Raw genomic sequence first — 12109 nt, forward strand, 5'->3', positions numbered from 1 at the left:
CTGAACAGTTTTGGACATATTTCTGCTCACATAGTTGTTGTGGGTGGAGCAGAGACACATCAGAGACTCGCTGCATTTGCACGTCTGTTCAATGTGATCATCAATGCGTCTCCAACCACCTCCTGTTTGGCAGATCAGACAGCAATCTGTCCTTGGGTGTATTTACACCTGTACTTACAAGTGGTCAGGTGCTATCCCCCTCAATCCTAATTCCTAATCCTAGTTACCATGTGTAAAAGGGGCCAAAGAAAGAGAAGTTGGGCCCAGGGATTTTTATTGTTGCTATTTTTGGTTGTTTTTCGCTCTGTATTTTCTCATTGTTTCATTTTCCGGTTGCTGATGCTTTCTGACAAAATGCTCTCTAAAGAGGAAGTAAAAAAGCACTAGTGTTCTCAAACATTTCCACGCCATCAGCGAGCGATAATCCACGGCCCACTCCCACTCAGTCTCCTTTCATCCACCACGCTGCCGGCCCTGCTGTGGCTAGCTGTCACTGTAGACGAGGACGGACCGTGGCCGTTCTGCTAACTTACCAAACCAAGCCTCTCTTCCCGTGTTCCTTCACTCTCAACCTCCTTCTTAATCACTCTATTACATGGCAGCTCATGTTCCAACACAAGTTCCCAGGCTTTTCCACATCTCATTGTATTTCACACTGGCTTACGCTGGCGAAGTCGCGCCACACTAACAGTCATGAAGCGGCCTCATATTGCGCAGGTCCATGAAAATAATATCTGGTTATTTTCCCTCTCTTGGCTTATGTAATTGGTTCACTCACCATGTGGAACAGATGGTGATGGATGCTCTAATCTACCACTGGAGAGTGAAGGGAGAGAATCCTTTTCTGGAAGAGAGGCCCATGTAGCATGAGAGCTAATAGCATTACAACTCAAATTACAGTGAAATCAAAGGCAAATCTGTCTTTTAATGAAACCAACACACAAACGGCTGCAAAGAAAAAGCACAACTGCTGGCAGTAAAATGAACACACATTTTAGCTAGGTTACTAACATGACTGGCAGCATCATGAAGCCAAGTATGCTAACAGGGTAACATGTAGCTTGGACCTGAGCCCCCCTCCCACACCTTCACCATTCCCTGTTCCAACACTACCACTTGCCCACAGCCCCTAACATATAGATGGAAAGTGACACCGTGATTGTGTGTGGGGCCCAGCCACGCTCAGATGAGGGTGTCACTTCTGCCTAGCTTGATTGCCACATTCGGCGAGCACAGCGGCAAAGAGTTAAATTGAGGGAGAAAAGGTCGGGAGCCAGTGGTCATCTGCTCTCCCTCTTTCTCCCCCAAATTACTTGTCCTGCAGGAGAGGAATGAAAACAGACAGGGCCCGAGCCGGGGCACCTGGAGCCTATAGGAGATGATCTGCAGGGCCGGCACAGGCCCTGGGGGAAGAAAGTGAACGACGGATGTGGGGAGAAAATAAAAGTTAGGGGGGTTGGGGGCATTGGTGTTATTTGGATCAGGTATGTGCATGAATGAGAAAAACAGTAGCTGGTAGAGGTGTCAGACTCAAGCGAGTGTGCAAAGCAGGCAAAGCTGTTGTTGGAAAGGACAGAGGGTCAAGGAAAGAGTGGGGTCCCATTTCAGTGTGTGCGTGTATGTATGGCAGAACATACACATTTGCATCCACAGATACTGTATGATACGGTCCTGAGGACAGATTCTATACAACAATAGGTGCTCTGCCATGGCCATGAACAGGAAAGACAGAAGAAACGCTCTGTATTTATATAGCACTTGTCTTGATGACCACTCAAAGCTGCTTTACACTACAGTTTTGCCAGTCACCCATTGACACCCATTCACTCACACTCTCATACTATGTGCAGTGTATTCTTTCTATCATACATCTTTCATACCCATTCATATTTTGCCGGCACAACTGTCAGGAGCAACGTGGGGTTAAGTGTCTTGCCCAGGGACACATCGGCATGTAGTCTTGCAGAGCCGGGAATCGAATCCACAACCTTCCAGTTCAAGGATGACTCACCCTACCACTGAGCTGCTGTTATAAAACAAATTTAGATACAAACTAATGTAAAATTTTAAATAAAATATAAGTAAATGTGATTACCACCCTATGATTGGAGGATAGTGGTTAGTCTCTAACAAGGTTAGTCTACTGGTGTGTTCACTGCGGACACAAAGCAATTTCTTTGCAATGCTTTACTTTGCATTGCTGGATTATTTCATTAATCCCATGCCCACAGAGAGCTAAAGCCAGCAGGTGACTGCCACAGCAGAATTGCCGATGCTTGACCGGGCCGATGAGTCACCACACCCCCTTTGCAGGCCAAAGGTGGAGCTGCTTTAGTGGATTAACTTTTGAGTTTGTAAGTAAACACAACTGGCGACTACTGCCCGCTACTAATGCTTTAATAGTATAGTGTGACTAACAGCTGGAATCAAGTGACAGGGAGAGAGTCCAACTTCTGCTCCACTGTCTTTCTATGTCTGGTCTCAGTCACTCGGGCTGTGGACCCACAGCAACTGTCCTTCAAATGACACGCATGCTCTCGCATGTTTGCATTGAATGTATGTGCATACTTATCACGTGCGTGAGGCCCAAAAGACTGCAGCACAAACTGCTGAAAGTTAAGTTGTTGCTGATGCTTACGTCACAAACACAAGGTGCAAAACTGGCAGGGATGTTCTGATGCAACACAGCCATTATATTGTTCTTGAATTAAGGGTCTCATATACACCGCTCGGTCTACCATAGAAATACAAACGATTTATCTGCTGAGATCTCACAAGTAATCACTACCTACCCCCTCCAGTGTTACCATGTTTTTTTATTTAAAAAATGCAAATTCAATAGTTCTATACAGTCTCCCAAGTGGGGACACATGGGAGACTACTAACAAGTGTCGTACTCTCATGTGCGCGACAATTGCGACTATGTCCACAACACATCTCTACACAAATCCATGAATGAAACGGAAGTCTACGTTCAGCCTTAATAATTCTTATTTTCATTTTGTGATACATTTAGCTGGAGATTTAGTATTAGTAATTTTATCATTTTACATTCAAAACATACATTTACCTTACGAGTATACAATATTAAGCTTGGATAAACAACCCAAGAATAGCCACAAATCATTCTGCATATTCTTTCTCTTCTGATACAGCATAATGTGCATCATGGTGGTTCAATAATACATATGCATACACATATTAACAATGATGCACAGGCAGAACAAATATTATCTGGTGGTGGTCGGTCAAAGGACCAAAAAGGTGAAGCACATAATATCTGTTAATGTCAAATTATTATCTGTTTTTTTATTTATGACTAATTTGAAAAAAAACAAAACAAAAAATGAACAAGGTCTTTCTAATTATACAGTTCAAATATATGGCACTTTTACTTAAATGAAGGATGCAAGTTCTTCTCAATTGATGAATAGCAGATTAATCAGCAAATGACCGATTTTCTTGTTGAATAATTACAACATATAAACAGATGACAAACCTGATCCAGAAATAGTCCATTGCAACTTCATCAACTTAGCCAAACTCAAACACGCAATGGAGTTATTACGTGCAGATTACCTGACCATCCTGCAGATGCTGTACCCCCCTGCCTCCATTAGGTGATGCTGTGGGACAGCTCCACTGTCTAAAACCATCCCATGATGATGTGCCTCACATCATATACAGTATGACACAGCTGACAGCCTCTGGCAGCATGTGGTGATGGTGAGAGCCCATGGGGCCTCATGCGGAACTTGGGGGCTTACTGTACAGGGTGGCTAACAATTAAATGACCGTCCAATTTTTCTTCTGCACTGGGGCAATTAACCTGCTAATAATACAATGAGCATCCCCCTCCTCACACACACACACACCTTCTACCTTTCTCCCTCCCTAAACTCATAGACACCAGGCCATCAGAGAGCCATTGGATTAGAGGATTCTAGCAGCGATAGTTTAACGTAATGAACCATCAAGATGACGACTATTAAAAATGATTTGCAGTGTTCCAGTGCAGAGAGGAGACGGGAACAGTGACCTGAGTTTGGCAGATTGATCGTGTTGGGAAGATAAAGAAGAAAGTGATGAGCGAAGGAAGTTGATTTACATAGTTTTGAATGTTGGGGGGGTGGGGGTGGGTTTCAGTGATATGGCACATTAGGCCACTAACCAGTATTCTCAGGATTTATTTAGGAGAGATGCCAATGCCAGGAAATAATCAAGTTCAGGAAGACGGGAGCAAATGTAGGATGAAATTCCACATGGGATTGTTGTGAAGCCAAAATACACAGACACTTCAATGCTTCAATTCAGTTTGCTTTTGTGTCACTTATACAGCATTTAGTCAGTAACGTGAATATATGTATAGCAAATGGACAAACCCTCTAAGGTTGGGCATTCTCTCTGATGTTCTATTATTGGTTTGAAAGGCATCAGTCATATTTGTGTGGGGTGACCACAGATTGAACCCTGATATAATGAAATTTATCAGCTACTCTGAGTTAATGACAGACAGTTGCAAGAGACTAGACAACCATACCCCTCCTTTGAAAGTCAACACGTGTGAATCTGCACGGCAGAAGGTTGAGTTTTATTCTAGCATCTCCGTCGTCATCTTTATTGCATTTCAACGTGCGTTTCACAAATACACTGCAGCTCCACTCCAAAGTTTTAGAATCAGTCCAAAATCAGTGTTTTAGGCTGATTTTGCCAAATGACTATGATCTTCAACAGTGCAGGAAATAAAGCTAAGGTATGTACTTTATACGTGTAGAAACTAACAATAGCGGAACAACCTATGGCCATGGTTCTCAAACTGTGGCATGTGTACCACCAGTGGTTCTTGGAGGGAAATCTGTTCTACTGAATATACCAGGGTATGTGGAGTGGAGCAGAGGAAATTGGACTAGAGTGCTTGGAAAATGAAACAAATGACTCACTCACCTTCTACCGCCTTATCCTACACATGGGGGTCACATGAGAGACATCCAATTTGCCTAAACCCCAAATCTGCATGTTTTTGGACTGTGGGAGAAAAACGGGAGAAAACCCACAGACACATGGGAAGAACATGCTATCTCACATGCAGAAAGGCCCCTTGTTCCGACCGGGTCGCAAACCCAGGTCTTCTTGCTGCAAAGGCAAGACTGCTAACCGCTACACCACCTTATCTCTCGCTCCATCTTGATTTAATTTCACTACACCAGTGTCTGAAGTATATGTGAGGAAGAAGAGGATGATGAGAATGCAAATGATCTTATTTGGGATAAATAAATCTTCCTCCTGTGCAAAGTCTGTAGCTCAGTCTATTTACACCACTGTATTTTAATGGTGGTGATAATGGTGTTACTCCGAGAGCTCAATATTTTCTTAGGTGGTGCTTGGTATAAAAGTTTGAGAACCACTGGTCTATGGAATGCTTCTAAACCTCCCACCCCTTCCATCCACCCTCCAAGTACTGTAACTGCCACCAAAACTTAGTTAGGCGCCAACTTTTATATATATTTATACATATATGTATATATATATATATATATATATATATATATGTATATATATATATATGTATATATATATGTATATATATATATATATATGTATATATAAATATCTATACATATAGCATATACACTAACCACACACACACACACCACATATATCCTGTATTAAGTGCAGTGTATGTGCTGTAGTAAACCTGCCACAGGTTCCCGCCGTGTGTGCTGTTGTGATGCAAACCGTGTCTCTCAGCTGTTATTTACCATCGAGCGACACGGGCATGAATGTAAAGAAGGAGTGGAGCCCCTCACCACCATCTGCAGACCTCACTCAATTTCTCAACATCTCTGCAAGCACAGGACCAGATTGAATTTTTCTCTCAAGTCTCCCAGGATGAGACTGGACGTCACTGGAGGATACTTCCCTTTTTATGCCTCCTGCGGTCCTATAGATGCTCGCCTCAGATATTTCTCCCCAGATGTGAGTGAAGGCGTCAGGTGTACCGTGGGAATGCTCTGGATTCGCTTTAGATTTTAAATCTAGTCAACAGTGGGAATTCGCTGATAAACACAGGTCTGGTCCATCTGGCATGAAAGGCAGCATCCTCAGAGAGCAGGAGCATGTTTTCTAGATTGGAGCTCGTATAGCTGATCCCCAGCATAGTGATAGTCACACAAAAGGAACAAAGCGCCCAATGTTTGCCTCTACATTCTTTGATAATTTCAGAGCTAATTTTCCCCTTTGTCATTTCAGCTACCACTGTGGCCTATCAGTTTGGGTGTGTGTTTGTATTAGCATGTGTGTGTTCTGTAAGCAGGATAGGAGAATAAATATTTACCATCTGTGTTTTTTTTCCCCTTCTCTCTCTCTCCCTCTACCATGCAAGATTCCAGGCCTATTTTTTTTTTTTTTTATCAGCGCCGGAGTTCAGCCATGGGCCTTTTTAATTTTCTGCTTTTGTGTTTTTAGCTGAGATTGACAGGCTGCTCTCTCCCTGGAGCATTGTTCTATTAATCTGTTTAATATGCTACAGAAACATTCGAGTGCCGGAACAGGCAGCTGGGGTAATGGAATCACAGCAGGTAAAGGCGGGCTTGCATATCTGACGACTAGCGAGGGGGCACGAGAGGCGCAATAGACAGCCTGGCATGGTGCAGCAATGGTAGCTGAAACTTCTCCCTGCCCCTGCACCCCATGACCTCGTGCGGATAGACAGGCGGAAGGACAGTGCCACGTGTCCCCTCATGTATTATTGCTCAACATCAAAACAGCTCACCATTGTCCATCAGCCGCTGCTTCGCGTACCAGTGCAGATTCCTCACAAGACGCACAGTTAAAAACAAGCCTCACTGACTTCTAGAATACCAACTATGAGCACTGAACCTCAGCAGCATGGGGGTAAGAGTGAAGCATGTGCATTGAGAAGTGACCGCTGGCAGAGCACTATACGTTGAGAATGGTAGGTAAATGGCAACGTATAATTGTACGACCCCAGTCCCCCACCCCCCGCACCCCGCTCTCGCTTTTTCCTCCTCCTGCCCCCTCCTGCTGAGGCAATGAGTTGTGGTTTAATTAACTCTGCCTTAATGGGTGCACAGCAAGACAGAGGGGGGTTGGAGGTTGCAGGTTTGTGGCATATGGCACAACGCCGCTGTCCTCACGAGATAAGCGAGAAACTGTTCACATTCCCCGTGACAAAAAGGCTCTCCTTCCGACATCCTGCCCTGTTCTAAAGACTTGGGCAGTGTGTGGAGACGATGACGGTCCACCTCGTAGGCTGAGGAGAGAATAGACAGAGCAGAGCGCTAATGACATGCGAGCGAGATAAGTACGCACATGAATTCTCAAAGTCTTTACAGCCTCCCAGACAAGGTCTAACCTCGTTTTATCCTTCATGTAATGTGGCGAGTGTAATGTGCTGATACTCTTACTGGGGTTAAGCTTTTGATCAGGCTGTTATCCCAAACTGGCCTGGGGATGAAAAACAAAGGAGTCACAACTGGATTTTTTGCGAGAAAGCACGATGACACTGCGAGCAAAGACATTCTGCGGGAGGATTTGTTTTGCTTTTCCCTGAACTGACAGAAATGACCTGAAAAAAAAATCCAAAACCAATGAATCCGTTAAGCACCATTGCCCGTCATTCTTTAAAAATATAATGCTCTTATTACTCATGTGATTCATGCTAGTCCAGTAATGTGATTGATTTTAAAGGCAGATGAAAAAAGCTCCTACTCTTATAATCAACAGTGGCTTCTAATTCTAACTTTTAATGAGGTGAAACTGTTAATCCACTCTCCATCCCCTTTCTCTCACTCCTGAGAGAAAGTTCTTGTCATAACCGTGTCCAACTCTGGGCTTCTGGGGAAAATGCTGCTGCCTGATATATCCCGCACCGCTGTTTGCTTCTATTTGCACCCCCACCACCACCACCACCACACACACACACACACGCACACACACTGCAACTGAACCTGTATATCCACCATTACAAAAAAGGTGCCAAAAAGAAATTAGACAACCTGATGAAAAGCGATCGGAAAGGAAAGTTGTGAAGCAGCAAAAGGCCTCAGATCAAAGTGAGCCACCGGTAATTAGAATACATGCTGAAGTGGAGCAGACGTCGGCAGAAATCAGGATTTTAGCTGGAAAATTACCTGTTGAGCCATTCAAATAATAAACGAGAGCCACGTCTCGGTGAAGTGGTGAGACTAAGACGCAGAGCTTTGCAAAGTCAGACTCACCGGTCGCCTTGCTTTCTTTCCCAAGGCAGTGTGACAGATGTTCGGGGGAGGAAATAATCTCACCTATTTTCAGTTTTCCCCTCTGTATTTCAAACCCTTTTCTTCTCATTCTCACCCTTTTCTGCAAGGACAATTGATCTATTATGAATTTACTCACATTTTGAGCACATTTGGTTGCCATCTGCTTTTCTGGTGTTGCATATATACTCACAATGCATAGCTTTCTCATATGATCTGTCATGGAATACTTTTATTACTCAGTGTAATGTAGAATTTGATTGTTTGTTAAAATTAAGCCCGCAATTCTGATCCTTCAGTAAAAAAAAAAAAAAATCCTTCAGTTTTTCCCTCATTTAATCATCAGCCATTGCCACAAACATCAAATATTTAGCTTTGTGCTGGTAAAACAGTGCACTCTGATGTGGGAAGATCAGTGTGGAGCTTGAATCGGCTCAGGATTAACCTAGCTTAGTATACAGATTGGGGGGGGAAAACAACTGCTAAAACTCTGCCCAAAATAAAAAAAACAAACACAATTATAACCCAATATTCCATTGTGATATCGCAATTAAGATATTCATGACAATAACTCACATCATTTCAAAGCAAAAGTGCATGTTTTAATGTGTAATGATGTTTACTTCACAATAAAAACACATTAATGACACAAAATCTAGTAATATCAAAAAGAGAGAAATGCATCAATAACTAAATCTAAAATTAAGTAAATAATAGCGTGGGCAACTGTAATTAAAAAACTCCGAAACAGCTTATAAAGGTCTCTTAATGTTGAATACATTATAATAATAACCAAATGTCTTATTACAATTATAAAACATTTCTATATAGCATTTTATTGTCTATACTCTGTACCTTGGCCACATACAGTATGCTGTATTTAAAAGATGAGGATGTAGCAGGCCATGTTTTCAATATGACATGATATTTCGTGGCGGGCCACATTTAATCGATTGGGGGTCGCCAGTTTGACACCTCTAACACTTTCTAACACTGTTTATGCTCTGATAAGAAATGTGAGGTGCATGTGCTATCATACATACATGCATAAAAATGCAACACACTTAAATCCATGTGTTTGTTTGCTCTCCACACAAATTATTCAGTACTGAGTTCTGGGCCACCTCAAAAATAAATGTTTCCTGTTTGAATGTACGTGTATAAATGTACATACTGTACAACGTGATTCTGTTTTGGATTAGGTTTTCTTTCTTTCTTTCATACATTTTTCTCTAAATAACAAAACATACCAAGAGACTCTTGTACCTACACAAGAATCACATGAATTTGTTGTTGGAGTGGAAATAAGCGCGGGTGCTGCTGTTTCAGACTTGGCATTGCGGGTACAAGTGTGTATACGTATGTACATTAACTGTGTTCTGTTTTTGCAGTGGCAGTCTGAGACCCCGGCGTGCTGTAAATGTCACCCGTCGTCAGGCGTTTGTGCAGCACATGCCCTTGGAGGAAGGAGGGAGAGTGCCGATGTTGCAGATCCCAGCCTTTGATTTAGACACGAAAGGCAGACCGGCAGCGAACGCACCGAGGCATGAAGGTAAATTCCTATAATTCACAGCTGAAAGGTTAGCCAGTGGTGCGCTCTGCTCCTCCCTCATGTTAGCCGCTAACAAATGTCACCTAATTGAAATAAGCCCAGTTCTACATTTTGTGTGTGTGTGTGTGACAGCGTGTGTGTGTGTGCGTTTGCCGCTGCAGCCCCTCTAAAACTGATATACAGTGTTTTGTCATACAGAGTAAATCTGCAGTGCTGGTCTGCATCAGCACACCTTCACTCAGCCACTTCATGAACACTACAAGGGCAGCAGCTCCACTCATACGTGTTCTCCACTGATATGAAGGGGGTGGATCATTTACACTGAACAACTCTACTCATTAATGACTATTAGGGCTAATATTGTCACTTTTTAATATGGACACACCTTTGAATAAACAGCAGTAGATCATTACACAAAATCCCACTCTTGTTTCTGCACATTTTTCTGTTTTCGTTTTGAGCGTGACTGTTGTTCAATGACCAGCCAAACATGTGACATTGTGTGCAGTAAGTAATACAGGAAGTATCTACAGGTGAAGCATTTGAGGATCAGATTTAACCGACAGATCAGATTTCAGACCTTCACAGACCTTGAGCTATCTATGCTATGTACAGGGTCGACGCTAATTGAAAGTGATCAATCAAATTTTGCGCGTAGACGTAGACAAACCCGCGTTTGTGGCGCAGTTTTCGGGTGCAGGAGAAATGGAGGCGCATCGCGTCGCTCTGTCAAGCAGCGGCGCAGATTTCAACAGAGCATCGGAGGAGACTGTTGTGTGTTGCAATGGCTTCACTGTCCTCTGCAGCATGGGTGAATACTTCTGGCATTTAAGAATGCAAAAGACTCAATGGATTAGAGCCGCAGTGTTCAACTTTTGTTTTGTTGATGTTATTTTTCTGTCTCCTTTTGGTTTCGTGAACTGAAGTCCTACATCTGAAAATGAGGCCTGCCAAGCAATACTACCAGACCTGACTGAGGGAGCATTTATCCTATCAAACTGCTGAATAACTGGGTTTTTTTGAGCAGTAGAATTAACTTTCCGTGGGTGCTTCCTTCTGTCGTGTTGCTTTATGAGCTGAATGCTCCTGTTGCCTCCCTCCTGTTGTCTTAACTTACAACAAATGATCTTACTGTTTGTAGCAACATGGGATTTCATGTTGAGCTGATAGTCTTAATCAGCATTGTGTGGACTCATTTGACACTGGTGTGGATGTAATAGATATTTGTTTATATTTAAAAGTTGTGCACTACAGTTTTATGTCTTACAAGTGCGTAGAAATGTGGAAAAAAGTGGAGCCGCGTAGTTTAAAAGAACAGAAGCGTGCCAAAAAAAATGGGATGGTTCCAATTGATTATTTTGGTACAGTTTTGACAACTGAACTGTACATCTGAACTGGGCTATATTTTCCCTCGCTGGAAGCCTATACATGATACCACAATATCCAAATATTATCATTACCATTTAAATTCACCCCAGGTTTGGTTCATTACAGTGTGAGACAAAGGGGAGACTTGGAGGTCTTTACATATACGAAAATGTCTCTGATGATTAGTTGACTTCCTATGGAGTAATATGCATAAAGGCAAGAGCAGTTTTCCTTTTATTCCTCCTGCTTGCCTCCTCCCATTCTCTCCTGGTGTTAAATGAATATCCACAATCCCAATACACACACACACACACATAGACACACACAATTGAGAGTATGGCATAAATTTTACATGACAGCCCCCTGGTTCATTACAGCCCATGAGTTATTAGCTAATTTGCGGCCGTGAAATTTCTAACCACTATGAGTGAACTGAGGTGTCAAGAGTTCGCTAAATGTGGTGTGTGGAATTTGATGTTTGATGGGCACCTTCTGGAGAGGACTGTGTGTGTGTGTGAGAGAGTGAGAGTGTGATGGGAGATATGCAGGCATGTAGTTTAAGTGTCTTTTTATTTGCAACATTACAGTAAGGCACATTTGTAAAGTGACATAAATCTGACAGTACATTCATGCCACTGGTGAGGGTTCAGAAGTTTTATCTGTGCACACAAAATGCTGTCCTTGCATACAGTAAGTACAGAATATTAAAGCATGAGTCAGTGCTCATTTATTACCCCTAATGTTGCAATGTCACAATGAGTGTGTCACAGTAGATTATACTATGCTTTTATATTTGCTTTTCCCATGCATTACACTACATTCTATTAATTATTATGTCATAAGTTATAACATAATCATATCAATAACAGTAATCGTTGGGAAATGTCAGATCCTTTCTTAACGCATTCTTTAAATTACCTATATTAACAAA

Source organism: Solea senegalensis, linkage group LG8, assembly GCF_019176455.1.
Source record: "Solea senegalensis isolate Sse05_10M linkage group LG8, IFAPA_SoseM_1, whole genome shotgun sequence".
Classification (NCBI taxonomy): Eukaryota; Metazoa; Chordata; class Actinopteri; order Pleuronectiformes; family Soleidae; genus Solea; species Solea senegalensis.